General features: G+C 37.4%; 1 protein-coding gene across 4 annotated transcripts in view; it reads right to left on the bottom strand.

Moving 5' to 3' along the window:
• Positions 1-27,902, bottom strand: part of ngfb (nerve growth factor b (beta polypeptide)) — a 49,254-nt gene that overhangs the window by 14,062 nt on the left and 7,290 nt on the right. Inside the window, exon 3 of one of the 4 annotated variants that reach the window (XM_084425653.1) lies at positions 22,483-22,588. The exons of 2 other annotated variants lie outside the window; for them this stretch is intronic. The gene's annotated coding sequence lies outside the window, so the exon portion shown is untranslated. Of the gene's footprint in view, positions 1-4,278; positions 4,558-22,482; positions 22,589-27,902 lie in introns of those variants that run through there. One more of the 4 variants, XM_084425652.1, reaches the window with a different exon arrangement.

Raw genomic sequence — 27,902 nt, forward strand, 5'->3', positions numbered from 1 at the left:
TCCTTGTTTCAAACACCTCTTGAAACCATTTTGACTGCAAATCCAGCTGTTAATTTCTATTTAGTCTGAGCTCTGATTATCACCTCTCAGTTCCCCTTCACCTCTCGATCTCGGGGTATTTGCTTTCACAGTGCTGCAGATTTTTTCGCCCCATTTCTCTTGTTATTCTTCAGGTAATCCCTGGCTCAAAGGAGGAAGCCCCAGGGTCACCACCAATAACCCCCTCAAGGCTGACACCATAAACCCCTCTGAAAAGCCCCAGACGCTTGTGGGAAAGAGGGCAGGTGGACTTAAATCCCAAAGAGAATGGTGACTTGTGAGGGTCTACGGCAAGACAGCAAGTCAAGTTTTCCCTTTTGTTCAGTTCTTGAATTTCAGGCCAAATGGACATTTTTTCCTGTTGCAAGAACGTGTTGGCAGATGTTGAAATCTGAAAGTTACAGCCAATTTTAAAGTACCTGACGGTTCCCGGTAAACATTTCAAAGCATACGGACAGAAGTTGGGAAGCAGCTTTTGATTTTACAATGTCCACATAGATACTGCAGCTAATTACGGTTGTCACTCCTCTCTGAGTATTCAATCTCTTTCTGTACAACACAGAGTTCGGCTATATTTACAAAACTGAAAAACTCATTTTATGTGAAAAGTGAAAAGTAACACCACCGTCTTTGTGACAGCTTGTCTGTGGTGCAATGCTATAAAAAAAATAATCACATGTATATCTTGGCTTATTCAAATTTATGTTAAAAACCAGTTTGACAAAAATTGAAGAATCCCATTCAAAAGTTTGTGATCGTTAAGATTTGATGTTTTTAAAAGAAGTCTCTTATGCTCACCAGGGTTGGATTTACAGTAAAAACAGTAATATTGTGAAATATTATTACAACTTAAAATATAACTGGTTACTGTGATTGCAAAGCTGAATTTTTATGTCTTCAGTCAGTGTCACATGTTCCTTCAGAAATCCTTCTAATATGGTAATTTGGTGCTTAAGAAACATTTCTTATCAATGTTGAAAACAGTTGTGCTGCTTAATTTCTTTGTGGAGACTGTGATACATTTTTTCAGGATTCTTTGGCCCTGTTTGCACCTGGTATTGAGATGGTATTTTGGTCGTCGGATCATAAGTGGACGACGCTAAATACAGGTGCAAATGAGGTCTAAAACGTTTGAGCTTGTCCACTTTCGACCACTTCCAGAGGTAGTCGAAAACGCATTAGACCGGATCGCGTTCGTAGTGTAAACGCTCATGTGGTCGAATGTGTCCAAGACCACCTACTCTCTCCGCCTACTGACTTAATCCGTAAAAATTACGGGAAGCGCGCTAGCCAGACAGGATTTAAACATTGTTGTCTGAAGACCCAAGTTTGGTTTGAAGACTAAACACAGACCCTCCCTTTAAATAAATCAGGACAAAAGTGGTTGAAAGTGGACAAAAGAGACGGATTAAAACACCAGGTGTGAACGGAAATATGTCTCCCTCATCCAGATCCGATCAACCAAAACGCATCTTAATAGCAGGTGTAAACAGGGCCTTTGATGAATAGAAAGTTCAGAAGAACATCATCTATTTGACAAAGTCTTTGCTGTCACTTTTGATCAATTTAACGCTTTCTCGTTAAATAAACGTATTCATTTCTTTTAACGGTAGTATCTGTTATTCAGCTAGTGTTGCTTCAAAATACCTCACACCAAACATTTTAGATGACATCCATGTTCTTGTTTACAACCTTGAGATGCCAAACTGTTTCAATGGTTATCACTACTTCAGCCATCTCAAATGCAAGATGTAACACATGTATTTTGTACACACACAGAACAATTTACTTTTCAGTTATTCTCACTCCCAAAACTTGTGTGTACGTGGCTTAGTAGCCTTAAAAAGCCTTGAATATAAGCCAATAGTACAGATCACTTGGCTTTGAGAGGACCAGCTTCTCCTACCCAAACACTGTCCTTTCTAAAAAGAGAAATGGCACAAGAAATTGGATCTTCATTAAAGGGCAGAAGACAACCTGTTGTGTTCAAAGTATGAAGCTAAAAGTATGTCAGGTGTCTGGAGAACATCAGAGTCCATGAACCTGGCTTGCTATGTGGCAATTGACCCGAATAAACATCTGGTTAAACAGCATGAAATGCAAGTTAGCTTAGAGAGGGACAGTTTACACAAAAATGATAATTACTCTAATGCCATTTCCAAACCTGTGGAACAAACCATGCAGAACACAAAAGGTGAATATTTAACCATGCAGGCCACTATTTTCTATTGTCTATTTTTAATGAAAGTGAGGACAGGGGCTGTCAAGCTCCTAAATTACCACAAAAAAAAAAATTAAGTAGCCTACATTAAGTAAAGTTAAGCATAAAGTGGTCACACTTTGCATGACTCGTGTGCAATGATAGTCATATGATAGCTTTCAGTGAGAATGAAAAAAAAATTCAAGTCAATAATGGCTGAAATTTTTGTGATTCTTTTATGGTCCTTTTTCTTCTTGAAGCTAGAAAACCCCAGTACGGTGGCCGAGAGAGCTCAACACGCTGCAACTGTACAAAACACATCCAAACAGAAGAAAAAAAACCACCAGCAAATTAAGAAAACATCTTTGAGCTCTCTCTGCCACCGTGCTTCAGTTCCCATTCATTACAAACACATTAAAAAGTTACTTTTGCATTCCACGGAAGATAGAAAAGTTATTAAGAGATTGGAATAATGTGAGGGTTAATAAATAAAGACAGATTTTCAGTTTTTACAATTGAATTCTCTTCATGGATTTCTCATCTGCTTTCAATAATGTCCAAACTCATCTTCTTTTAAAGCGCCTTTATGATTTAGGTATTAGCTGGATGATTTCATGGATTAAGGATTTTTTAAAAGATCGACCTCAGCTTTATCAGTAATATCATGTCTGACGGCTTGGTTTTAAATACTGTGTACTGTCTCCAATACTGTTCTCATTAATGAATTACAGTGTGATGATGATAATCTTTCCCTCATAAAGTATGCTGATAGTATTTCATTAGTTTCCTATCAGAAGGAAATGAACAGCTCCTCATACTTTGAGTATATCGATAGTCTTATCTGTTGGTTTACATCTTAGAGTTGGGGGGGGGGGGGGGGGACGGGACGGGACGTCAATTGCTTTTTTTGCAATTTTTAAAGACCATACACACTCTTCACTCTGTTTTTGAAATACTCCCATCTTGGCACAGATTCAAAATACGTATAAAAAAGTGTTTGTCCCAATGGCAGTGATTATTTCTGAGCACATCATTATCTGAAGAAATGCAAGAGAACGGCATTATACTCATTTTTAAAGTCAGTTTAATGTAATTTAAGTTGAATTGACTTAAACATCCATGTTGAATGTACTTACAAATTTAAGGCAGCAACTTTATTTTTGGTGTACACCATTCCTTTAAAAACATCTTCAAAATAGAAGTATTAAACACTTGATCATTTATAAGTTGCACTGTCCTTACAAAAAGTTAAAGTTTGCTTCACAAGAATGCTGATGTCAAAGGCTGTCTTTCATGGCTTCCATGTGTATACTGTACTGCACATATTATGTCTTGTAATGACTGGTTCTCATGAATCAGTAATGAGTGATGTAGGTAACTGAGATGGCTGCCTTACAACACAGGAAAAAAATCATTAAAAAAAAAAAGAAGCGCTGACAGTTTGTGAAGGCTTCCATGATATGAAAAATATGGAAGGTATGTCTGACCTGATGCTACAACCTCACCAGTGTATGACTGAGGTAATATGAGTCATGTGTGAGTAGAGGTTTTGTGCATGTGTGCTGCAGCTGAAAGCGCTGCTATGGCCCGTATCGCAATGGTAACCTGATGATCCTGAAGTTTAAAGGGAGGGAGACCCGTTAAGCCCCCCAAAGAAAGGACAAATGGGATTGTTGGTTACCCCTGAAGACTGTGAACTAAGCTAATCCTATAGGTATTGTCATAAACTCTCTAACATACAATTACATGCATACACTTTGGCTTTTAAAAATTAGACTTTTTCTGTATAAAGTACAGAGAAGAATAGTTTAGATAAAAACAAGATAAGATTATGCACAAGAATGTTAAATTAATCAGTCCAGGTCAGAGTTTAGTCTAAAGCTTAAAGCTTAAAAAAGTCTAAAGCTTAAAAGTGGACTAAGGTTAAACTTAAAATCAATATTTGTTTTGTTATTTTTATGGGCACAAAGACTTCACAATTTATGGACACAACTTCACTTCTAAAGTATTATATGCATGCATGTGTCAAACTGTCCTACCTCTCTGCTCCTCTTCTTCACTCTCTATCGCTTCAGAAAGTTAATCAGATGATGCCTTGATTATATATTTATGTTTAAATATTCCAATATTAAAGCTCCAATGCTTAATCCTGAATTGGGGAAACAGAATGCTCTTGTCATCCAGTCCGAAGCAGCTCCTGTTGTTGAGAAATTGATTGCTGTGTTAGTTAGAGCCAGAAGTCCCCTGTCTTAGTGCCTCCTCTGTGGAAGGGGAATCCACAGGTCCTAAAACCTGACAGGTTTCAGCTTTTAGTTTACTATGGAAAGAAAGTCATTTTCAATTCTTAAAGGGACGGTTCACCAAAAAAAAAAAATTGATATTCTCTCATTATTTACTCACCCAGGTTGGTCAAAACCTGCATGATTGTCTTCTGATGAAATGTTCTGTGGAAAGTCAAATCTGCTCTTTTCCATATAAGAAATATGGTAATTTACACCGCAACACAAAAAAGAACAACAAAAGTAGTTAAACCAACTCTATTACAATTCTTCTGAATAGGACATACCATGCAGTAGAGGAAAGGATTGAAATTCTGAATGTTATGAAAAAAAATTTTGTAATGAATGATCCCTTGAAAAGCCATTAAATGTGCAATGATCCTAATATTAGAGTAATATGAATGTTGAGTGGAACACAATATTCAAGTAGAAAAAAATAGAGAGGTTTTATCCATTTGCATTTGATTGGATTGTGAAAAGTGTCCATTAGATCCTAGAAATTGAATAATAATAAAAATACAAGGTCTTGGTGATCAACCAAAAAGGAATATTGTATCAGAGGACAAGCAATGCATCATTATGGAGTGGTGCAAACAAGTATCAATAATAAACATATGCTGATGATACTCAGACGATACTCGTGTTTGTTCATTCGTTAGCCAAAGGAGGACTGGCCCCCCGATTGATCATGGTTTCTCCCAAGGTTTTTTTTTCTCCATTGTGTCACCTGATGGAGTTTGGGTATCTTGCCAATGTGGCCTCTGGTTTTCTTAGTTGGAGAGACTTAATACTCAACAATATTATTGATCTGACTGTACTAACGCTGTTGTATGAGAACATTTTTTGCAGAGCTGCTTTATATATGAAACAAACTAATTTAATAACAACGGAACTGAATCAACACTGAACTGACCTCAGCTGAACAACAGACAAAATGCATCATTTTCCTATTATCACTGTAAAGCTGATTTGAAACAACTGATATTGTATAAATCTCGATATAAATAAAGGTGAATTGACTTGGCTAATTCGCCGCTGGTTCCCTCGAGATTTTCCTATAAGTTTTTATCATGTTTTTTTTTTAACTGTACGAGTAAAATAAGGTCTGTCATAAACATAACTTGGCAATAGTTTGATGTTTTGTTCTAGAACATAAAGTACACACACACACTCACATCCCGTTCTTATCTAGTTCCTTATTAGAAACATGTTTTTTTAAATAAACATAACAGCCCCTCATGTTTTCGATATTGGTGTGTGTAATTTATTTTGTAGAACAATTGGCAAGTATTAATTGTCAACATATGTTTACCACAGACCTTATTTTACTCATCAATTAAAAAAATCCATTATAAAACCCCATTGGAATCTCATAGCACAGAGCAGCCAAATTAGCTAATAGCTAGTGACTAAGGTTTAAAACTTCTATACTTAATCCGTCTCACTGTTTGAAGCGTAGAAATTTAATTCTTCCCAGCAGGACCTTTGAGTCTGCATATGGTTAAGTTAAATGTGACTCAACTAGTTGAAACCCTGTGATTTGTGTTTGTTGATGAAGGATTGTACAGAGCGCATATGCTAACCTCTTAAAATAGCAAGCTGAAGACTAAAACAACACGAAGAGACAACAGCAATCACTGGAATTTCACACGTGACACCATCAGTCACAAATCTAGCGCCGTTGCCGTAGATAGACCGCGTGGCAGACATCACCTGAACATCACTATTAGCAGTATAAAACAAAGAAAAACAGAACTGTTGTATAAATGCAACTCATACAATATTGAGTGACATGACACACAGATTCACAGATTCAGAGAGGTACTTGCACAGGATTTCCAAAGTCTTTGCTACATCCTGAGGTAATTCCAAAAATGAAACATATTTATAATGAGGTTTCTTTAACAAATGCACATTAACCGAAACATTCCAATGCAAGTCAGCCCTTGTTAGTTCTATGACATTTTGCAATGTCCAGATTCGTCAAGGCTCATTTGCACAGTGATGAAGCTGCCCAGCAACACACGTTTGTTTACATTTTGGGGCCAATCAAAGACTCATAAACATGTGTTTTTCCATCTGAAGACTGAATTGCAACACTCTCTAGAACACTGCATTTCAAGGCAAAAGGAATGGAGATAGAAAATATTTTGTCAATTAAAAGAAATCCATAAAATGCAACAACAACTATTATTCATCAGAAATAATAATGATGCTCGTCTTGGCACGCACCACTAATAAAAATAACTTCTGGATTGTACTGCGGAATATCCAACTCAGTTCCTCAATGTTTTTCCTTCAGGGTGTTATACAAAGGTCTTGCCTTTCACTGGTGGAGACGGAGTGATAGATTCTCACAACTGCACAAAGTCGTATGTAGTGATGCATAATGATGTCAAAATCAAAGCCCATCACAATCTATAAAACTCCCTCAATGGTTGATGATGTTGCTCGCTGCATGAAAAGGATTTTAGGGAATATGTGATAGGAATTTGTCATGTTTGCAGACAGACAATCAAGTAAAAGTCTTCAGACCATGTGTAACTGTGTAAATGTAATTTTGAGGTTTGCAGCCCGTGGCATTCCAAACAGTATTGTTTCTTGTTGATGTTGGCATGGGAAGCAGGACTCTTGTTTTTCTGCTGTTTTCAACAAAAAACAACAGGGAAAAAGAAGCTATTGAGTGATCTGCATAGTTTTAATAAGCATGAAAACAGACAGTGGTATAAAAACTTGTGCTGACTAATATGACAAAACTGAAGTGACCACAAGAAAATTGTGTAGAGTTTTTTTTTTTTTTTACGATATTACTCCGTAGCTGTTTTTTTTTTTATAAAATCGAATGCCGAGTAAACACTGCACGATTTTCAAAGTCGCCAGATAGCTGTTCTTCTCACTCTACATGTATGTAGTTGCTGTTGTGTGCACACGACGGATCGGCGACAGGGTAATGTTGACACATTATACAACATTTCAATAGGAATAATCGCAGAATTGATACAGGTAATAACATAAGATCACGCAATAGACAAGAGTTCTCGCGCAAGACTGGATTTCTTCTTGTTAAAATGATGCACGCAAAAAGCTTGTGATCCAAATTGCCTGTAAGCTGATTTGCAGCAAAAAAGAAGAATATGAAGGAGAGTATGGTTGCTTGCAGAAGTCATGCTTGCTGATGTTCTGTTGCAGGTCTATGACTCCTCTCCCCTCTTGAACTCCTTGAATATCTCACAGGCATTGGCGATGCATCAGCGCTTCTCTCAGATCTCATCTTTGATCATACACACTACGCGATTGACACTCACGTGAACAAGCACCGATTTGCCTCTGATTTCAGGCATTTGTTGGCGATTTCCACAAAATGAGTGAAAATCTGGACTAAAATTGTGCAGTGTGCACCTGGCAATAAAAGCTTATTCTGGCTAAGAACCATCCATATCGGAATGACATATAAAACAACAATCCAAAGTAGAAGAGCTCCAAAGCCAATGGACCAGCCCGACCAAGAAAGCAAACCAAAACACACTCTCATGTAATTTATACCTGTATGACTTTCTTTCTTTTTTTCTGCAAAACATTTGAAAAAGGTGTTTTGGTATTTTTTTGTCCACACAATGAAAGCCAATACACTCTTAAAAATAAAGGTCCTTTATTGGCATTGATGGTTCCACAAAAAAATCCTATTAATATCCATGGAACCATTGCATTGTACAAATGGTTCTTTATGGAGTAAAAAAAGTTCACTGAAAGGTTCTTTGGGGAACCCAGAATGGTTATTATTCTATGGCACCTTTATTTTAAAGTTTTGGATCCCATTGATTTATACTGTATGGACAAAAAAAATCTTCCAAATTTCTTATTTTGTGTTATGCAGAAGAAGAAAAAAAGAAACCTGTTTGAAATTTTCATTTTTAGGGAACTATACCACACATTTAGCAGGTTTTGTATCAGACCCATCTATTAGCTCCAGTCATCAGATGTCTTTGGAGGTGTGTGAAAAAAGTAACTGGATAGGAACATACTGTATCTCTATCAAAGGCAAATTGCTTTGCGTCACGTATACGGATCTCAACAGCCACATCTCTTTTTTTCTACACATATTATGTGACATGTAGGAAGCAGCTCAACTTTCACAGTTTTCTAGAATAAGTGCAAACAGACCTTTTGGATGGATGAAATCTGTTCGCATTTACCGTCCACCTCTGAATCGCAGTCAGATGAAAAGAATTACAAGATCATTTCCTATTAATTTCCCCCTCCAAAAAACACCCAGAATGGATGAAAAATAAATTCCTTGGTTGTTTGAAATTCTTTCATGAAACTAATCAGTGAGGATTTTGAATCAAGCATGAAAGAAGGATTAATATCTTCAAAAGACTTCAAAGGCAGTACAGTAGCGCATGAGGCAAAGAAAAAGGGAGGAGTAAAAAATAATGTAAAACCGCAGGCCAGAACACAATGGAAACGGCAACGTAGATAAGAGAACTACTTAAGTCTTTAATTCTAGTCTTAACAAATATAGCCGACAGTTCGGTTTCAGAAAATTCAGGTAAAGCAAGGATTGATTATAATCCACACACTTACTGAAATCATAAACGCTATGAGGAAACATGCCACTGTGTGATTTCCACAATCCTGCTCCAGAAAAAATCAGGGACTTTCAGAGCTGGAAATGGAGGTTTTTCAGCCACAAATACTTTAACTACTTAATCCTTTTCTATAATTATTATTTATTAATAACACATAAATAATATTATACAATATTGTACTACTAACCTAACTAACTAACCCTGTCCATAAACCTGATCAGCATAGGTTTTCACAATACCCTGATCTTGCTTTGCATGTAAACACACTTTCTGTCAGCTTATTCAAAGTCTAAGTTTTGACATCATAACTGGAGATAAAAATACAATGATTTCAAAGTCTCATGTAAATGCCTTTCTTATGGCTATCAGCTTTCTTTTATACATGCAAATGCACTCAGTGTGACAACACAGAAACAGGATCCATAGTTGGAAAATGATACAGATGTACTGCAGCAGCATAATGATCTCAACAATACTATTTATGTAACTCAAACACACAGCAGTGTGAACAATACTGAACTTATGCACCCCCCCCACCCCCACCCCCCACTTGAAATGAAGAGTGGCTAGAAAAAGTCATTTCCTCTTGACGCGAGTATGAGCCAACTGTTGTTCATAAGATGAGAAGAAAGTCTCATCAGCTCTGCAGCTTCTCAAGACTCAGCCATACAGTCAGAGTGAAGGAATTCAGACTCTGAAGACTGAATCTGCTGCCAAATGACCCTTTGACCTTCTCCTTGAGCCATCAGGACGAATATCATTTCGCTTCTGACACATGGAAAGACAGTATCTGTGCTGTGTCAGATGTAAAGGTCAATTTCCATGCTGGATTTCAGTTCCCTGAAAACAACATGGATAGCTATGAGGAATTCGCAAAATCCCGCCATTTTATGTTCTTTGGAACAGACAACAGCCTCTTTGAAAATATTGACTTTGAATGTGTTCGGTTGATTACGTCAATGAGAAACTGCCAGAGACCAGGCTTTAGTGCTGTGATTGCGATAATGACTGGAAATCTATGTGAACCACTTGGTAGAAAGAAAACTCTTCACATTGAGATATATAATTAACAGACCACAAAACAGAGCACACTTATTTCATCCATGTTCTATATTAATATATATATATATATATATATATATATTATTATTTTTTTTTTTTATTTTTTTTTTTAACGCTCTTGACCTTTTTACCTTAAACACTAGTTATAGCCTGCGCACAGAATCTTTTTAAAAACCATAATCCTCTGGAGAATGTTGAAGAATTAGTGTTTAGCCATTAAGCCAAAAGAGTTTTCAATTCATCTCAGCATATGACAATTAAAGCTGAAGTCTGTAAATTATTTTTTTTTGTTTGAGCCCTATGCACCTATTTTGGGCTGTTAGTTGAACAATGGAAGACAGAGGGATGTTTGTAGTGTTTACACACTTCAAATTTAAATGGATAGTTCACTCAAAAATGAAAATTCTGTCATTTACTCACCTTCATGTTGCTCGAAATCATTTGTGAAACACAGAAGAAAATATTTTGAACATATTGCACTATTTAATATACTGTATACTAGATGCAGTTGACTTAGATATATTAGTTTTCTGCATTCTCTGTTCTCTGGATGAAAAATACATCACATTTTCATCACATTAAGTGCTCAATGACCTTTAATATGAATAGTGCCTTTAATATGAACAAAACCGGCAGCTATACTGTTGCTCTATATGAATATGTAGCATAGTCTGAACAGAATTTGCATTTTTATCCTGAGGGGGAATAGTTTTTTTATGCCACAATAATAGAATTTTGAATTGACAGTCTGAACATGGCACCCTTTGTTCGTTTTCTTCAATGTAGGCATTATTTCCTGTCGAGATCAGTTCTTCTCAGACAGAAATGTCTTTCTCTTTTATATGAATGGCTTACAAATCCTTGAGAGGTTTTAAAAGAATAAAATATAAGTGTTTCAGTTTCTGGCGTTACACTAGTTATATGGGTCATGCTGTATCCTTTATTATATGAGAATCTGAAAGACATTTTAACAACTGCTAGTTAAGTGTTGATGATTGTTTTATCTGTATTTTGTCCCATTTTTTAACTAGTCTAAAATGAGAATGAGGGTTATCATCACTCAACAAACTGTTTTCTGAAGCTGTTGTTCCTGTTTATTTAAAGGGAAGGTCATACCATATGGAGTGTTGACATATGAGCATACTGTATGTTAAAGCAATTACACAGAACATTGTTTTGACTTTTGCGTGAGACACAGGGCAATAAATAAAAAAGAATGTTTTGCGAAGTTGTAAAAGACGCAAGACACGTGCAACGGTCAAACACATCCATCTAGCCCACATTTACATAGAAAAACAATGGAAAAACACTGCAGTGGAATACAAAAAGGACATTCTGTGTGAATGGTTTTGGTCATAAGCACGAATACAAAACTTTGTGGTGTTTCATTCCTGAATGATTTAGTGATTTGGAATTAATCAGCTGAATGAACGATTCAGTGACTCATTCATAAAAATCAGCCACTTGATTCCTACCTAAATGAATCAGTGCTTTTGTTTTGACTGAATGATTTATTGACTCATCGTTCCCAAATGAATCAGCGCTTTTGAATGAACCGATTGAATGACCGATTCAGTTACTCATTCATAAAGACTATAGGCGTATGAAATCGAAATAATGCGAGAGCCATTCGAAAGCATACTGAGACGTCTGCTTTCTAATCGCTCAGTCATCTTTCAAATTCTGTTATCAAGTACTCAACCTCAAGTTGCTCCAAACCTGTATGAATTTCTTTCCTCTGCTGAACACAAAAGAAGATATTTTGTCAAATATGCATAACCAAATAGGTTGATGGACTCCATTGACTTCCATGGTATGGGGGGGGGGGGATTATGGAAGTCAACTGTTTGGTTACCGACATTCTTCAGAATTTTTTTTTTTAAAAGAAGATATTCTGAAGAAGGTTTTGAACAACTTGATGTTGAGTAAATTTTCTTTCGGTGAAGTATTCCATTACCTTCACTTTAAGACATATACTCGCAATCTTCCCTCAGGGGAATGAAGTGCGTTTAACTTTGTCAAGTGGGCGAGGGAAGTTAATTTGTACAGACCCTCGACCCCTGGATTTTGACAGAGGGAGCGTGTCTACTCAATGGCTTCATCCGAAATCCCATACTTCCCTATACAGTAGTACGCGAAAAAACAGTATGTGACAAAAGTAGAATGTCCAAATTCACTGTACTCATAAAAGAGTAGATAAAAAGTACCCGGATGACCTACTTCTTCCGACGAGATTCTTAAGTGTGAATACATTGGACACTTTACTATCCCGTGAGGACACAGGAGAGGATTTGTGAATGGCAGTGAAACAACACAACTGACGCTGGTAGGAAACATGGCGAATGTAGTACGTCTGAAATACATTCACACTACACACATTCATACTACTTAGAACATACTTTTTAAATGGTCCGCCAGTAATGGGCACTCGTGCAACGTAAGACGGAGAGAAGTTGGCGAGGGAATAGCATAGAAAAATTGGACTTAAACGCAGCCCAAGTTGAACTCACATAGCAACTTGATTCAATGAATCACTCATACAGTGCATCCATACAGTACCTCCTGTATACCCACAAAGACGGACATTGTTCACCGATATAAATTAAAAGAATGGTAACACAGTTCCCTTTTAGATGCTTTTATAAAGGAATATCTCCTCTCAAAAAATTGGAGAAAGAAAACTAAAGTGGTCGGTAAAAAAACTCTTGTATGGGAGATGTTTCTAGAGAATAGAAAGACAATACCACCACCTGTTTCATCAGTTCATCTAATTGTTTTTTTTCCCAGATGTTCTAGATATTTCCAGTGACACATAACACTGCCACGTTACAAACATCTGCCCACACACATCATCGGCATGTACAGGAAATACTAGGAAGAGGCCTGTCTGCCCGCATCACGGCTTATATCGCTCAGTACTTAAGAGTTGTCAACACAATGTGATAAGTGAAACATGATGGAAGAGCATAAAACAAATCTGATTCGAACAGCGGTGAACAATCCTCTCTGCCGGCCTCTTGCAATAAAGTACGTTTTGAGCAGTAAAAGAAAAGGAACAGAAAACATTTGTGTACAATTTCCCCAATAGGCAAAAAATTTAATAAAATAAAATAATGCTAACTGTGCATAATTGGCTATGACCTTTGACAAACATTTTATCTAACATATAGGCCTGGTTTCACAGACAGGGCTTAGATTGAGCCAGGATTATACCTTAGTTCAATTAGGACATTTGAGTAGCTTTTATAAACATGCCTTAGAAAAAAAACATTACCTGGTGTGCATCTTGAGACAAAACAATGGCACTGACATACTTTAAGATATGTCTGTGAAGTTGCTTTAAGTTAAACCAGCTCAAACTTGAATTTTAGTCAGGGACTAGGCTTAAGCATTGTCTGTGAAACCGGGGGTTAAAGTCTGGTTTACTTTAGGATTTAATCTAGAATAGTAGGATAGGATCTAGAAACTAAACAAGACTCCAGGTATTCATTCATGATATGAACTATAATTGATTTGACCTCAATGCTGCAGATCAAGTGAAAAACTCCTTTGACTTAATGGATAAACACTAATAAAGATTATATGGTTTTTAAAATGTCAGGAGCATTCGGACAAAAAAAAAATTGCTAAAACATTTGAATCCAAAATATATCCCTCAGGGAAGATTAATAGGAATGTTCAAGGAATAAATAAGCCTGACACCTAACAGTGCTCATAATGATCTCTTCAATCAGACTGACTAATAAGCAATGTCAACAAATGTTCTAGAATTCTCTGGCAAATTAAAAACACACCAATTTGTCTAAAGCTTATCACTTGGAAATCAACTGGAAGTCCAGCTTGGAAGATGAATTATCAGTTAGGGGATTAGGTTTGCCAAGCTACTATTCCCACCCACACTATATGTGCGCACACACAAACACTATACTGACATCATTATAGAAGAGCTCCTAAGCTATTGCATGTCATGAAGCCCCTCCTAACAAGCACCAGCAGATCAAGTGACCCCTCTCACCTTTGAAATCTAAGAAGAGATCCAAAAATCCACCATCTCTCAAAGAATTAGCACAAAGACCCTCTCCATATGAATGTGCATGGCTCCCGAAGAGTTAAACGACCCTCAGGCACTGCCTCAGTTTATTCAGCTAATAATATACTGACTAAAAATATGATGCTATAGGCATAGCTGGAAGTGCTACAGCTTTATGACAATTATAGTGCACAAATAATAATAAAAATAAACAAATAATTGTTATTTAGGTCACAAATACGCAGTCAGGCTAGTGTTTGTCAATTTACTTTGAGAACTAGACAATAGGAAATCCATCAGGTTTCTTTCGCACATGTGTTGACCCGTGTCATCTCTTGGGTTTACCTCCCACTGTCATTTACACTCCTCTCCAATCTGTCCATCCGACCTTCATTCAACTGTTCATTGTTCTCCTCTGTCACTGGGGGAAAAGGAGGGGAAAATTCCATTGTAATTAATCTTACAACACAAGCCAGGGATTTTGGAGTAAGGTTGCTTGGCTGGATAAATGAGGCAATAGGTTTTGTCTTTTGCTCTAATACTCTCTCTTAATCATATGATAAACATAATTTCTAGATTATAAGACTTAAGCTGTTAGTCTTGGCATTTGATTTTTTTATCTACAGTGCTATTTTGAGGTAGGCTATTATTCTTTTTCTTAATATTTTGAAATAGTTTTATTTTTTATTTTAATATTTTCTGTTTTTATTTTAATTTTAGTTAGTTTTAATTTAGTTGTTTTTGTAATTTTTATTAGTCCATGTCTTTTTTTAATACATTTTTATTTCAGTTATTTTAGCACATCAAGCATTGTAAGTTTATATATATTTATTTTATTTCAGTTAACGTTTATTTTATTTCAAGAAACAAAAAAAAGATTTTCAAGGTTTTAGTTTTAGCTTAACTATAATAATTATGACACTAAAAGCATATATTTTTACATTTTTAATCTACTCCGTCAATAAACGTATTCCAACATCAGACTTATAGTGTAAAAGTAAATAACTTCAAGAGATCAAACCACAAAACAAATTTGTGAAAACAAAACAAAAGTGGCATTTTCTTATAAAAAACTCGGCACGACTGTGATCTGATATTGTGCACATTTGTATAATAAAAAGGAAGAGTTGTGGTAAAAGGGTAACTAAACCCCTGGTCAGAGCCTGACTCCACCCACTGGCAATATTTGAAAGGAGGGGGGGGCGTGCATCTGAGATGCATCTCTCTGTAGGCAAGGGCGTGGTTAGCTGGTTAGGGTACCACAACTTTCAATAAGAAAATTCAACTGCAGTAGCCACCATTCAACCTGAAGAGGGCAGCACTCAGACATTTTTACCATAGACAGTAAAAGAAATGGACACAGCGACCCCATTGGATTCAACAGAGAAAAGTGAAGTCAATTAGAAGCACTCACTTCCTGATGGCTGACCATACTGCGCTGACTCAAACTGAGGTTGACGACGTAGATGTGACGTGAGCAACCATGTCTGTCTTCTAGTAGCTGTGCCAAGAGAAATCTGAATCATTCCCTTCCGAAACTTGCAGAGACGGAGAGTGTGAGTAGGAGGTGTCCATGAGCTAGGAGCAGGAGAAACTTTTGCTAAGTATTCTGATTAATTACTTTGTCATTTTGCCTCCACGTCCCCCCGATTGCCCGCGAGCTTCTCCTCCTGTCCATACGGTAATTTCTCTACTGTGCGACAGAGAGTCGCGTGGTTATGACACAATCGTTAGCCTATTTTTATAAAAACTGCTTCTACGGGGCCATAACATAAGATACAAGGTAATGGAGCCTTTTATACATTTTCATGTTTCTTTAGAAATAAATAATGGACAAATGGAGTCTTTAAATGCCTCAGATGTAAAGTTATTCACTGTCAAAGTGACGGCAAAATGAATGGGAGTCAATGGAAGGCTAACAGCAGGTGGGGGTCTGCTAATCAATGGCAGCGCACAGGGAAGCTTCAGTGTTTTCTTAAACATTACCCCCCTGGTTTTTACAACATATTTTGTAGAATTAAAACACTTTAAACACAAATGTCAAAAAAACTACTTGAATCAATGAACAGCATTAATAAAGCCCCAGTCTTACAGATCATAAACTAAAAAAAGTTGTTTCAGGGTTTAGTTACCCTTTAAAAGTCTCTTATTGGTATGCTTAACTGAGCTCTACACAAAATAAACTAAACAAGCCCTACAATTTAATAAAATAACCCATAAAGACTTTTTTTTATTGCATCTAATAGATTAAACCTTCAACAAAACATTCACAGTTGTTTTGTAAAAGGTGTTTTTATGTATGTTTGAACTAAGTTTTTGTTGCATTAACAATGTTCTGACCAGCAGGAGTCACTAGCGTGTGGAGTTTCGAGCGCTTCGAAACACTGAATCACATCGCGAAGCAATTGGTTCAATTGATTCAAAGTTTCGAAAAGCTTTGTTTCTACAATCACTAGTCAAAGTAGCCTGAGAAACTTCTCTTTATTTATGGATATGACGAGAACGCACGGGTGAGTGACATATAGGCCAATGTACACAATTTCCCGCTAAAACCATCCCGCTCGGTCTAAATTATAAACACTTATACCATGGTCTGGGTGAATACTCGATTCTGATTGGCTGCAGGGTGACCATTAAAAAGTGATAGAGGACACCTAGTAAAGGAGTTCTGGTGAAACTGACTGTTTACCGTTCGAAATTAATAAATAAATGCGCTGGCTACATCAGCTGTGAGTAACCATAGCAACAGGCAGTCAAAGTATCCGTTTACAATTAACATCTAGTTATCCGTTATACACTACCTGTGTGTTTTAATTATAGGTTAAAAAAAACGAAAGTGTAACGCCTATGGCTAGACAAGCCTAACTTACATGAAAAAAAATACGTTAACTTTCTGGCTCGTAAGTTAGCTAAACTAAAGGGTTCTACGAGCTGAGCGGACTATAAATATCTCCGGTTGCTAAATAAACCGTCAGGCGTAACCAGGGAAACCAAGTTATTGTTTGTAAAAACTTTAGATTTCGATTGTAAAATTAATTAAAATATAAACTAATGTTTTTAAAATGTGTTATTTGGCAAGTGACCATGGTATAAGCGGGTTAATGCCCTTCGAGGTGTCCATTGTCAGGTATTAATGGACTTCGGCGGAGGCAACCGTCCGACGCACGCCTCGCCGTCGTCCATTAATACCTGACAATGGACACCTCATCGGGCATTAACCCTTACTTATAATAGTCTTATCATAGTGAATCAAGGTAAAACAAAAACATGTTTTGGAAGAATGATTGATAATGTATTGTCTCATTACTTGTTTTGTAAATTTAGTTAATTTTGAACAAAAAAAAAGTTACATAGCATATAGCCTACCTTAAGGTTAAAGCTACAATATGCAAGAATTTTTTGCCTCTAGAGGGCGCTACATTCCAAACAACAACAACGGCGTAGCTTGATGACGATGTGAAAGAGCGTGGAATGATGGGAACTGTCGTTTTAAACTCCACCGTGGATGTAAATCAGTCAGACGGGAATCGAAAAATCATGTTCATGGATGAGGCTAAGTTCTTTTTTTATAATGATATGCTTTTTGTGGCGAGGGGGGCGTGGTTCAGCGCGGTCTGTAATGGGAGAGAGAAGAGACGAGCAAGTAGGTCAAGTGCAAATGACGAACACCTGTGTCTTATTGCAGTGATCCGTGTGGAGAGACCGCTTATAAGCCGCGCGCTGGAACGAGAGAGAGAGACTGAAGAGAAAATTGGACGCAGAGAAAGAAAACCGGTGGATCCAAGTGCTCATTTTTGAACTGTTTTGTGCCGTCGCGGTTGCCACGGTGAATGCGCGTTGTGTGCGACTTTTGTTTGTTTTGCTTTATTTTAATAAAGAGTCCCAGTCACGCCGACCCCTGTCTTCTTCCTTCCTGACTCTTGAACCTCATCACACTTTTATTTAATTAAAATGAATTAACCGCAAGAAAAGTAAGGTTTAATACTAAATTGGTTATCATAGATGTTACTGTATGTCGAATTCATTGTTGTGATAACGCGGCGCAGTTTTACGTGTTCTAAACAATTGCTGTAAAAGTACATTCGAACATACCCACATCATTTGCCAAAATACTGATTAATCTTTATGTATAACACATGCTATATTTATTTACATGGCCATAAACACCAGACGTGATAAACAATGTCAATAAACTAAACACAAATCTAAAGCAATAATACTTCCCTTACATAAACGTTCTATTACCGAATGCTACATTTGAATATAAAATTAAGCATGCTTTGTCGACAGAACCAGCTGCAATCGGTAAAGAATAATTGTGTTCCATAACGAATGCACGAAACAAGCTAACGTTTGTTGCTTGATAGACGCTACAACTACAACTTCCGCATTTGTCCAGGACTCCACGCAGTACGAGCGGAAACCGAGGGTAACGCGGATATGACGCAATTGACTGGCGACTCCCAGCTCCCCCCTGCTCTAACGCCCCGTTTCCTTGGTTAAAATCGCAATTTTCTCACGATTTAAAAATAGTTGGAAACATTTGGGATATTGTAAGTAATCAACTTAACAAAATATATAACACTGGCCTTGAGATTATGGGATATTTTAATGCAAAATTCTTGCATATTGTACCTTTAATAATATTAAGTTATTAGAACTTTAGATTTAGATTTTCTTAAACATAAGCATGTTAATTGCACTCAACTAATTAAATTTGATTGTATGTGGTTGCCAAGGTGTTGCAATGCTATTGCTAAGGTGTTCTGAGTGGTTGTTCACATGTTGCTATGGCATTGCTAGGTGGTTTCTGGATGGTTTGTTCAAATCCCAAACATAAAGCTTGAGTAAAAAAACAAACAAAAAAAAACACTACTAAAATATAACTATATAAACCACACAACCAAGACAGAGAACACTGATGGATGGCAAACTCAATGGTTATATATATTTGCTGCCTCCTTGTGGTGTCCATCAAACATATTCATTGTTGTTTCTTAAAGTCTGCAACAAATTTACTTGTAGAAATACATTACTGGGTGGTGTGAAGAGGTTTATACAAGAACAACTGTTATCTCTAAACTGCCCAGCTGGAGTGTTTCACAATAAATAAAAGTCACAAAATAAATTTCCCAATCTAATAGTTGTGTTGCAGCCAATCCTCCCCAAACATTTATCTTCATCGCTGGCTCCATGGTTAACCACAAGAGGGCATTGATAACTTTTTGGACACTGACTGGACTGCCCCCATTTCAGTGTTTACCAGGGCAGCAACACATACATAAATTAGATAAAGCTATTAACACAACCAGCCTGATGAACATTTCATTTTAGCAGATGACTGTATTTCCAAACATACTTTGCAAATTGCATATGCATGTATTATGTTTTTTGAAGTCCTCTAAAGGGAGCGGATTTGACCCACCAAAGGCTTGTTAGCAGAGAGAGTAGGCCTACATTAATTCTCACCGGAGACTGCAACAGATGCAACAGATGCTGCAAACCAGCAGCTGGAAGTTTCAATTAATTAGTTAATTAAGCTTGACTTCCACTTGCAGCCCATCTACAGGTCAGCGTATAATGTAAATGGTAAACCCATGTCCACTTATACATGCTGAGACAGTCAGTTATATGAGAGGAAGCAAGATTTCATAAAGATGTTGCTGTAGATTTCTAATAACCAAAGCAAAGAGGAGATTACTGTGAAAGCTGCAAAGGCAGTTCAGAAATATTTATAATTAATCGTTTCAAAACCTAGCGAGCTATCAAGCTTGAAAACATACATTTAAGGCATTGTAGTCAAGTAGTTTTTACACTAAAATATGTACAGTAGCAAATTGTAACAAAAATAACACAAATAATAATAAATTATATATATATATATATATATATACATACATACACACACAGTACCGTTTTTGAAAGAAGTCTCCTATGCTCACGCCTTCATTTATTTTATCAAAAATACAGAAAAAACTGTAATATTATGAAATATTATTACAACTTAAAATAACTATTTTCTATTTTAATATACTTTAAAATATAATTTATTTCTGTGATGCAGAGCTGAATTTTCAGCATCATTACTCCAGTCTTCAGTGTCACATGATCCTTCAGAAATCATTCTAATATACTGTATATATAATTGTAATTGGCAGGAAGGTGTGCTATAAAACCGTTTAATGTACAGCTATGTGCCGATCGGAGCTCTTAACTTCGCTTCTGAATCACTACATTATATTACACTGAAAAAAGGTTGTAAAGTCGCTGTTTTTGAAGTAATTAAACTCACAGCTTCATTGCTAGTAGAAAGACACTGCACAGAAAGGTAATTCACACATCTCTCTCTCTCTCTCTCTCTCTCTCGATAGACTAATTCATTCAAATAAATGTTATAATTTAGTCAAATAAATGTCACATTACTGCATTTCATCTCTGTATCTGATTTAAAGTGGGCAGAATGCTAGATCCAACGAATGGTAGCTGACAAAAATAACCATAATTTTAACCCTTCCAGTCAAATTTAGCATTGCAAACATCAGTGACGGCTTTAACTTGTCAATGCTGGTAAATGACCATGGTATAAGCGGGATAATCGTGTGCATTAAACAATTTGTCTGCAATCTGCAGCGTCGGGCGGTTCTTTACCTCCATGTCGCATATTAAAATCGTTTAATGCACAGCTAGTCGTGGATTATCCCTTACATGTATTTATAAATAAGGCTTGATCTTGTCCATTTGGGGATTGATTGGATTGTTTGCTATAATTGCTGCAATCTCATGTGAGTGGACAGATTGCTAGAAGGAAGGGATTATTGTCTCACCCTTGTGGACAATCAGATGTCGTTGCAAAGGGAATATGAAGTCAATGTTTTTGATTAAAGATTATGAGAGATCATGAATTTAAAAAATGATGTGCATGGATAAATCATTCATAATAAACACTGCAATATTTCGTAAAGGAATAAGAATTGTCAATTGTGATTTCATGGTGACTTTAAAACTCATTTAGAAGGGGCTGTGAAGAGTGTTCCACTTATGTTACCATCTACCCTATTTTTAATTGATGGTCTACTCTATGTAAACATGCAGTAGATGTGTCTTGTTAAAAATAGTTCAACTTTTGACATGGATCAGTGTCAGTTGTAAAACAATGAACTAATCAGATAAATCTGGAGGTGAGATAGCCATACAGTATTTAATAACGTTAAAATGCCTATAAATGCAGATGTTATAGACAGTAGACAGCAAACCAGCTCACTAGGTTTTAAAATACACAGATGATTTAGATTTAAATCGATTATTTGCACGCGAAGGATTTCAAAGGACGTGCATGTCGTTTTTATTGATTTTTATAGCATGAACTTTTCAAACACTGTGATATGTTCTTTTCAATTAGAAATCATCAAACAGAATCACTAACAAAGACTCGATTCGCACTACAAAGGGCCAGCTGTGCTTTCAACTAGCGCTTTTCTTTCAGAAAACAATCCCAGTGTCAATATTCTAACAGTGAAGGTGACAATTATGCTAGAGAATAGTACACAGGTGTGATCGCGAGCGGTTCCACTTAATTTGCTCTCCTTGTCCCTGTGACATGCAGCCACGTCTGTTCTTATGAGTTAATGGCAGTAGAAGACATAGCGTCTATTACGGAGGGACCTCGGGGGGAGCTAAATACGTCCCTGCTCGTGATCAGGAATATTTATACCTCTTTCTAACCTCTCAGTCCCATCTGCACAGAGATTTTTCCTCCTTTTCATAAATCACTGGGTTGAGGCAATTGCACACAGGCACACTGGAATGGGATTTTACAGCTGGGAGGGGGATCGTATGGGGGGATGGAGCGGAAATGGGGACACTCGTTTCTCAAATCTTAACATGCTGGGAAATTAAGGCTTTGACACATTTAGCCATGTGCATTTATAAACATCCCAGATTTGCAGCGCTCGGATGTTTCGCCTCACAGCTACCAGAATGTTCTGCAGATTTGGTTTACTGAGCAGACTGAACAGACTACATTTTTAATCTAGTAATTTATGCCTCCATTGTTAATGTCTCCTTCAGTAATTTGGATAACTGCATCTTGTCGCATGCTGTGAGCTCCTTCCTACTTGTATGTAAAGAATCATTTGTCAGGGTCGTTTAGATGAGATTTGTGGGCAATTTTTTCCTCTCTGTTTTGGAGATGAACTCTGATGGCGTTCTGTGATATCAGGCTCTTATACATGTCTGTGTCACAATCAATAAAGTCATTAGGATTCCCTGACTGGGCTTTCCTACCTTCCTCTCCTCCATTCATCACTCTACCCCTTTGAGATTAACAATGCAATTCCAGATCCTCAAATCAAGCAGATCAACATTACAGTTCCTCAAAACCAATCAGCACCTGAAATACAGAAAAACAAGCAAAGTATCAGAAGCAAATATCTTACTGGGCCATTGAGGAAATGCCTTACCTTAAAATGTTTTGATGCCATAAATGTAAAGCTAGGTAACCACTGTGTACAAATTAATTGCATTAATCATTATTTTATAAGTTTTATCAATGTACTTTCCATTGCAAAAATATTTATTTATTTACTGATTCATTCATTAAAAAAAAAAAAAATGGGAGTACCAGAGAATTTTGAATTCAAGAATTTTAATATCGAAATGTAAGGTATGTTCATTTATAGAAGATTTTATTTATTTATTTTTTGTCTTTTTTTTTATATAAATCAGAAGATTCATACCACAAAAAAACTAAGATCACTTTATTGACTGCCAGCTACATTTATTTACTTTTAAGAATTAAAAACTGCGCATTGGATGTTAAAGAGAGAATGCTGTAGACTAGAGGAAGAGGGAGTTATATTTCCATCCAAAGAACAGACTTTTAAAATGGTTTTATGATTCCTTTCTTGAGGATTCTGAACTGTCCATTCTGAATGGCATTCTAGAACCCGTTCAGTTACTTCCTGTCCATTTTTATGTTAATGACATTTCCGTGGCATTTAACAGACGGAGGGAAGTGACCTTCCGTTGCCTGATGACTCCAGGGGTCAGATGATGGCTCTACTCTAACATTTAACAAATCCTCATGTGCTGCCTAATGGGTGCAGAAACAGATTGGAACACAGCCCAAAAAATGAGGCGTCCTCATCCAACCCAAAGCCCACTGGCCTCTATAGTTAGTTTGTTCACCCTTTAGCTGTAACTCAAGCATGGGTGGAAAGTGAGACGACTGCAATAATTACAAAGCGGCCTGTGGCTTCTGTGACTCGAATGGAGAATCTGATCTTCCAACTTTTCCCAAACAAAACCATGTTCACTTCAGTGTTTTGGGTTTACGGTAAAATGCACTGACCTCAAAAGCAACAAACCAAGCATTTGTGTCACTGTGCCCTAGCTGTCAGTTACTGTTATTCAATTTTTCAGTTCCTTTCTGCTTTGAATTTTTGTTTAATCTTCAGATGCAATTGCTGTGTTTGTTTGGTGTTTTAAGGACACTGAAGTAATCTGACTGTTCCACAGTAATTAATGTTGACACTGTTAAGAAATTAAACATGTTTATATAAAAATATTAAGGTGTTTATATCTTTAGAATGGAAAAGACAAAGCGTGTCGTCTGGTACTACTTTCTATTTAAGTTATATTTTGATGACATAACGCATGCATTTGTAATGTACCTCAAAGTCCATACTAATGTGACATAGATCCTTACAGTGCTGTGGGTTTATAAAACCCATTGTTGCAGACTATTTATAATGCACCTCACATTAGAGGGAATGCTTCATTCTGTATAGATTTTCTGCTGCTGTCTTGAGTCTGGGTCTCAGTGTGCATGACAACATTTCTTGATGCATTATATAGATACATTTCCATTGTAAATAAAATAACAAAGCTGGAATTATTTAAATTGCATGCAGCTTCAAATGCTTCATGTCGGTTTCATTATTTTTAGTGTAGAACTTCATTAAATCACGGTTTTGTTTTCACCGGAAGACAAACATCTCGCAAGACTCACGTGCGAGAAAAATATCCATGTTGCTTCTAGAACACGGAGTCGACTCTTGAGATCTAACCCACTTTTCCCTCCACTTGAGAGAGATCCCGATGTGAACCAAATTAAAATCATTAAGATGGAATCAAAATCATTTGTGGTGCTTGTATTCACTGTGCCTTTCTTACAAGGATTTGTATTCCTTTTTTTGTGGAGGATTATACATTTCACTACAGTCAATTCAAATAATTATCAAAGGGCTTTTATGGGTTGGACAATGACACAACATAATCTCTCATATCATTTTAATTGTCTCATTCTTCATGCCCTTAAACCACCAAATCCAAAAAAGCCTACTTTATAGTTGATGTTAAATCAAGCAGTTTCAGTAGTAGCCTATCCTGTGGTGTGACATGCAAGAATTCACTAAAGCTGTTCTTAAAAAAAAAAATTTCTTCTATAATTAATATACATGGAGATTTTATGACCTTATACTAATTGAGGTTACTGGAAATAGTTGGTCACATGGTCACACCGCAGAACCACTTAAAATTAACTAGAGAAGGAACAAAGGTGAATATACACACATGCCGTGGCTTGTTGGTAACATTTTGCAATGTTTTTGAAAGAAGTTCACACTGCACGATTTTCAAAGTAGTTGGGTCACTGTTCTTTTCACACTGCATGACTATCTGGGGTAACATTCAGTTGCTGGTGTGTTCACACTGCACGATGGATCAGCGGCAGGGGGGTTCACACTGCATGACTTTACAAAAGAAAGAATAGCCGACAACTTTTCTCTGGTCCGCAAACTACGTTTCACAACCAACACACGCGAGAAGTGATAAGGAAATAACGCAAGATCACGCGTGCGTGAGACCGGAGCTCTCGCAAGACTGAAATTGTTATTAAAAATGATAGCCTGCAAGAAGATTGCGATCCAAATAGTCTGTGCGCTGATTTGCAGCAAAAAGGAGAAAAATAAACAGATTATGCAGGAGGAAATGGTTAGGAAGACGAGGGGAGCAAGGACTGTGTGTTCTGCAAAGAGAGTTGTGGGTAAATAAATAATGTGCTGCTGTTGCTGCTGGTCAAGCAAATGTTTGTGCTTTGTTTCTGTTTGATATAATTGTAAATATATCTATTAAAGTCCGCGTGAGCCGGAAGTTGCAAATGACTTTTCTCCAGTGTTGTGACGTATTTCCCAGTGAAAAGGAATATTGAACAGAGGGCAGGGTTTTACTCTAGTGCTCCTCCTCTCCATCTCTGCTCATAACAGACTAACGGTTGGAGGGGAGTGGTTAAGCGTTTCCCAACCCAAGCCGTCATACATAAGAGAAGGAACGCCATTCGAGACCGGAAGTAACTTTTCAGACTTTGATTAAAGATTACTACGGCAAACAATTTCTTTCTGTGTATTAACTTGCACGGATTAATTTTTCACCACAAGACTAGTAATATGCGCTAACAAAGTAAATAGGGTCAATTTTGATTTTAGTTGGACTTTAAAATACTGATATTCTGGTCTATAACTCCTCCCCGAACTCCCCGCTGCTCTGTATCTTGCTCTCTCATTGGCTGTCGGTCATCGCCGATGTAGTTTTCAGTCAGAACACTTTTCACACAGCAGGATTTTGAATCGCGACAGGTCCAGATATTTAGCATGCCAAATATCTCACGGGCGTCGGCGACTCGTTGGCGATTCTCTCAGATCGCGTCTTTGCTCATTCACACGGCGTGATTGTCACTCACGTGAACGAGCACCGATTTGCCTGTGATTTCGGGCATTCGTCTGCAATATCTCAAAACCTGTCGGCGAGCCAAAATCGGGCCTAAAATCGTGCAGTCTGAACTCGGCATTAGGGTACGTTTAACCCACAACGATGTACTAAAAACGTCATTTTCCACGTCCAGACAACACCTGTCAAAATGATCCCCGGTCACACAATATTAACCAACTGCAAAACCGCAGAACCATACGTCATAGCAGTGTGAGGATGACAGCGCCAGCCTAACAGTCTGATGCCGGAAGTGGGCGGGGTAAAAGCATCTAAGGGGTGGAGATGGGTAGGTTTAGGGGTGGGTTTAGGGATCAGGGGGTGGAGATGGGTAGGTTTAGTTCTTCTTACTTGACCCATATCCCATATCTGCATTTACATTTGGTGAAACAACCCAAGGTAGACGCACTGACCCGGAAAAGCTTAGGCCGAAAAGGAAGTAAGAACGGCGCCATTTGTAATGGACGCAGACGAAATGATAATACAAGCTTTTGCTTTCTGCACAATCTTTAACGGTCAGCAAGACATTGTTCTCTTAAGGCAGAGGGAAAAAAAGGAGAGCCCTTGTTGAAGCCTGAGTGAATGTAGCAGTGTTCGCTGCTGTCCACTTCCGAACCGTCCACTAACATGGCATACGCAAATGCACGTTTCACGTTCGTGGGTCATATCCGATCTGTGCCACATGGGAGACACAAATCGGAATTGGGTCGAGTAATGTAAATGCGGCCTGACTGCTAGCTGGTCATACTAGTTCTTTAGACACAGTCTTATCATAATGGCTTTTTGCAACTGGCTCCAGAAAACATCACAGCATCGATACATGTCACCCACAGACACAAACAGAAGTGGTGAACATTTGATGTCATCTGCCTGACCTAGTTAGGATATGAAAGCTTGGATCATTTAAATGGCAATCCTTACCTTCCTTTCAGAGGCAATTTGGTTCCTCCCACTGCTATTAATATCACATACTGATTGACTTCAGTGTACTCTGAAACACTTAAATCAGGTGAGTCTACTTTAACCTGAGCCAGTGATAACAGCATGCTAGTTTAAAGCTCTCTCTTAAACATTGAAATTCATATATACACGAGATGACGGAGATGCAAAAAGACATTTGATCAATATAATATACAGTACACACAGCTGTTATGAACACGCAGTAGAATCTCTGTTAGTCAATGCAGTTTAATATGCTACAGCAATAATCCACAGATCAATCCAAGTTGCACAACATATCTCAAATGTGTCATTATATTAACCAGAAACCTGAAGAGTGATTTGAGATTGTTTTTTAAGTGCGTTAGTTCAGGAACTGGAGCCAGTGGGAGTCCTGATGTCTTCCTTGCAATCAGTTCTTTATGGAGAAAGTCCATTCTGATAACATTTCACACAGCTCACCTCAATTACCAATATTAACACATTACCTGATGCCAGCTGTGAGCACTCTGCTTTCATTAGTGCAGGGTATTGCTATAGACCCACGCAGACACACTTTTAGCATACAGTTTAGGTGTGATCACGCCATGTTGTATATATCATAAGGATTCTAAACTGTAAAAAGCCTAAAATAAATGAAAAAAAATTTAATAAAAGCCCTGGCAACCACCCACAGCAGCCTAGCATCCTGGTGCTGACATTTGTACGTGCAAACCGGCACATTTCCTTCAGAAATTTAAAAAAGTGTTTGTATAAGGAAATATTTCATGCCTTTTTCACTCTCTTTCTTATCGGGTCTCCTCAGCTTGCCACTTAGCTTCCTTTATGATCAACCAGCCCTGCTCTTTTTGCATAATTCACAGTGCTATACCATAATTGTTGTGTAGGGCATGTGTTCTTTTTATGGTATTAAAAGGTTATTGGCAATAACCTCACCCATCCGCATAGAAACACAAGGCATGTATTTGTTATGTTATGGAAGCCTGTAGAGCGTGTCCAGG

Source organism: Rutilus rutilus (genome assembly GCF_951802725.1).
Source record: "Rutilus rutilus genome assembly, chromosome: 12".
Classification (NCBI taxonomy): Eukaryota; Metazoa; Chordata; class Actinopteri; order Cypriniformes; family Leuciscidae; genus Rutilus; species Rutilus rutilus.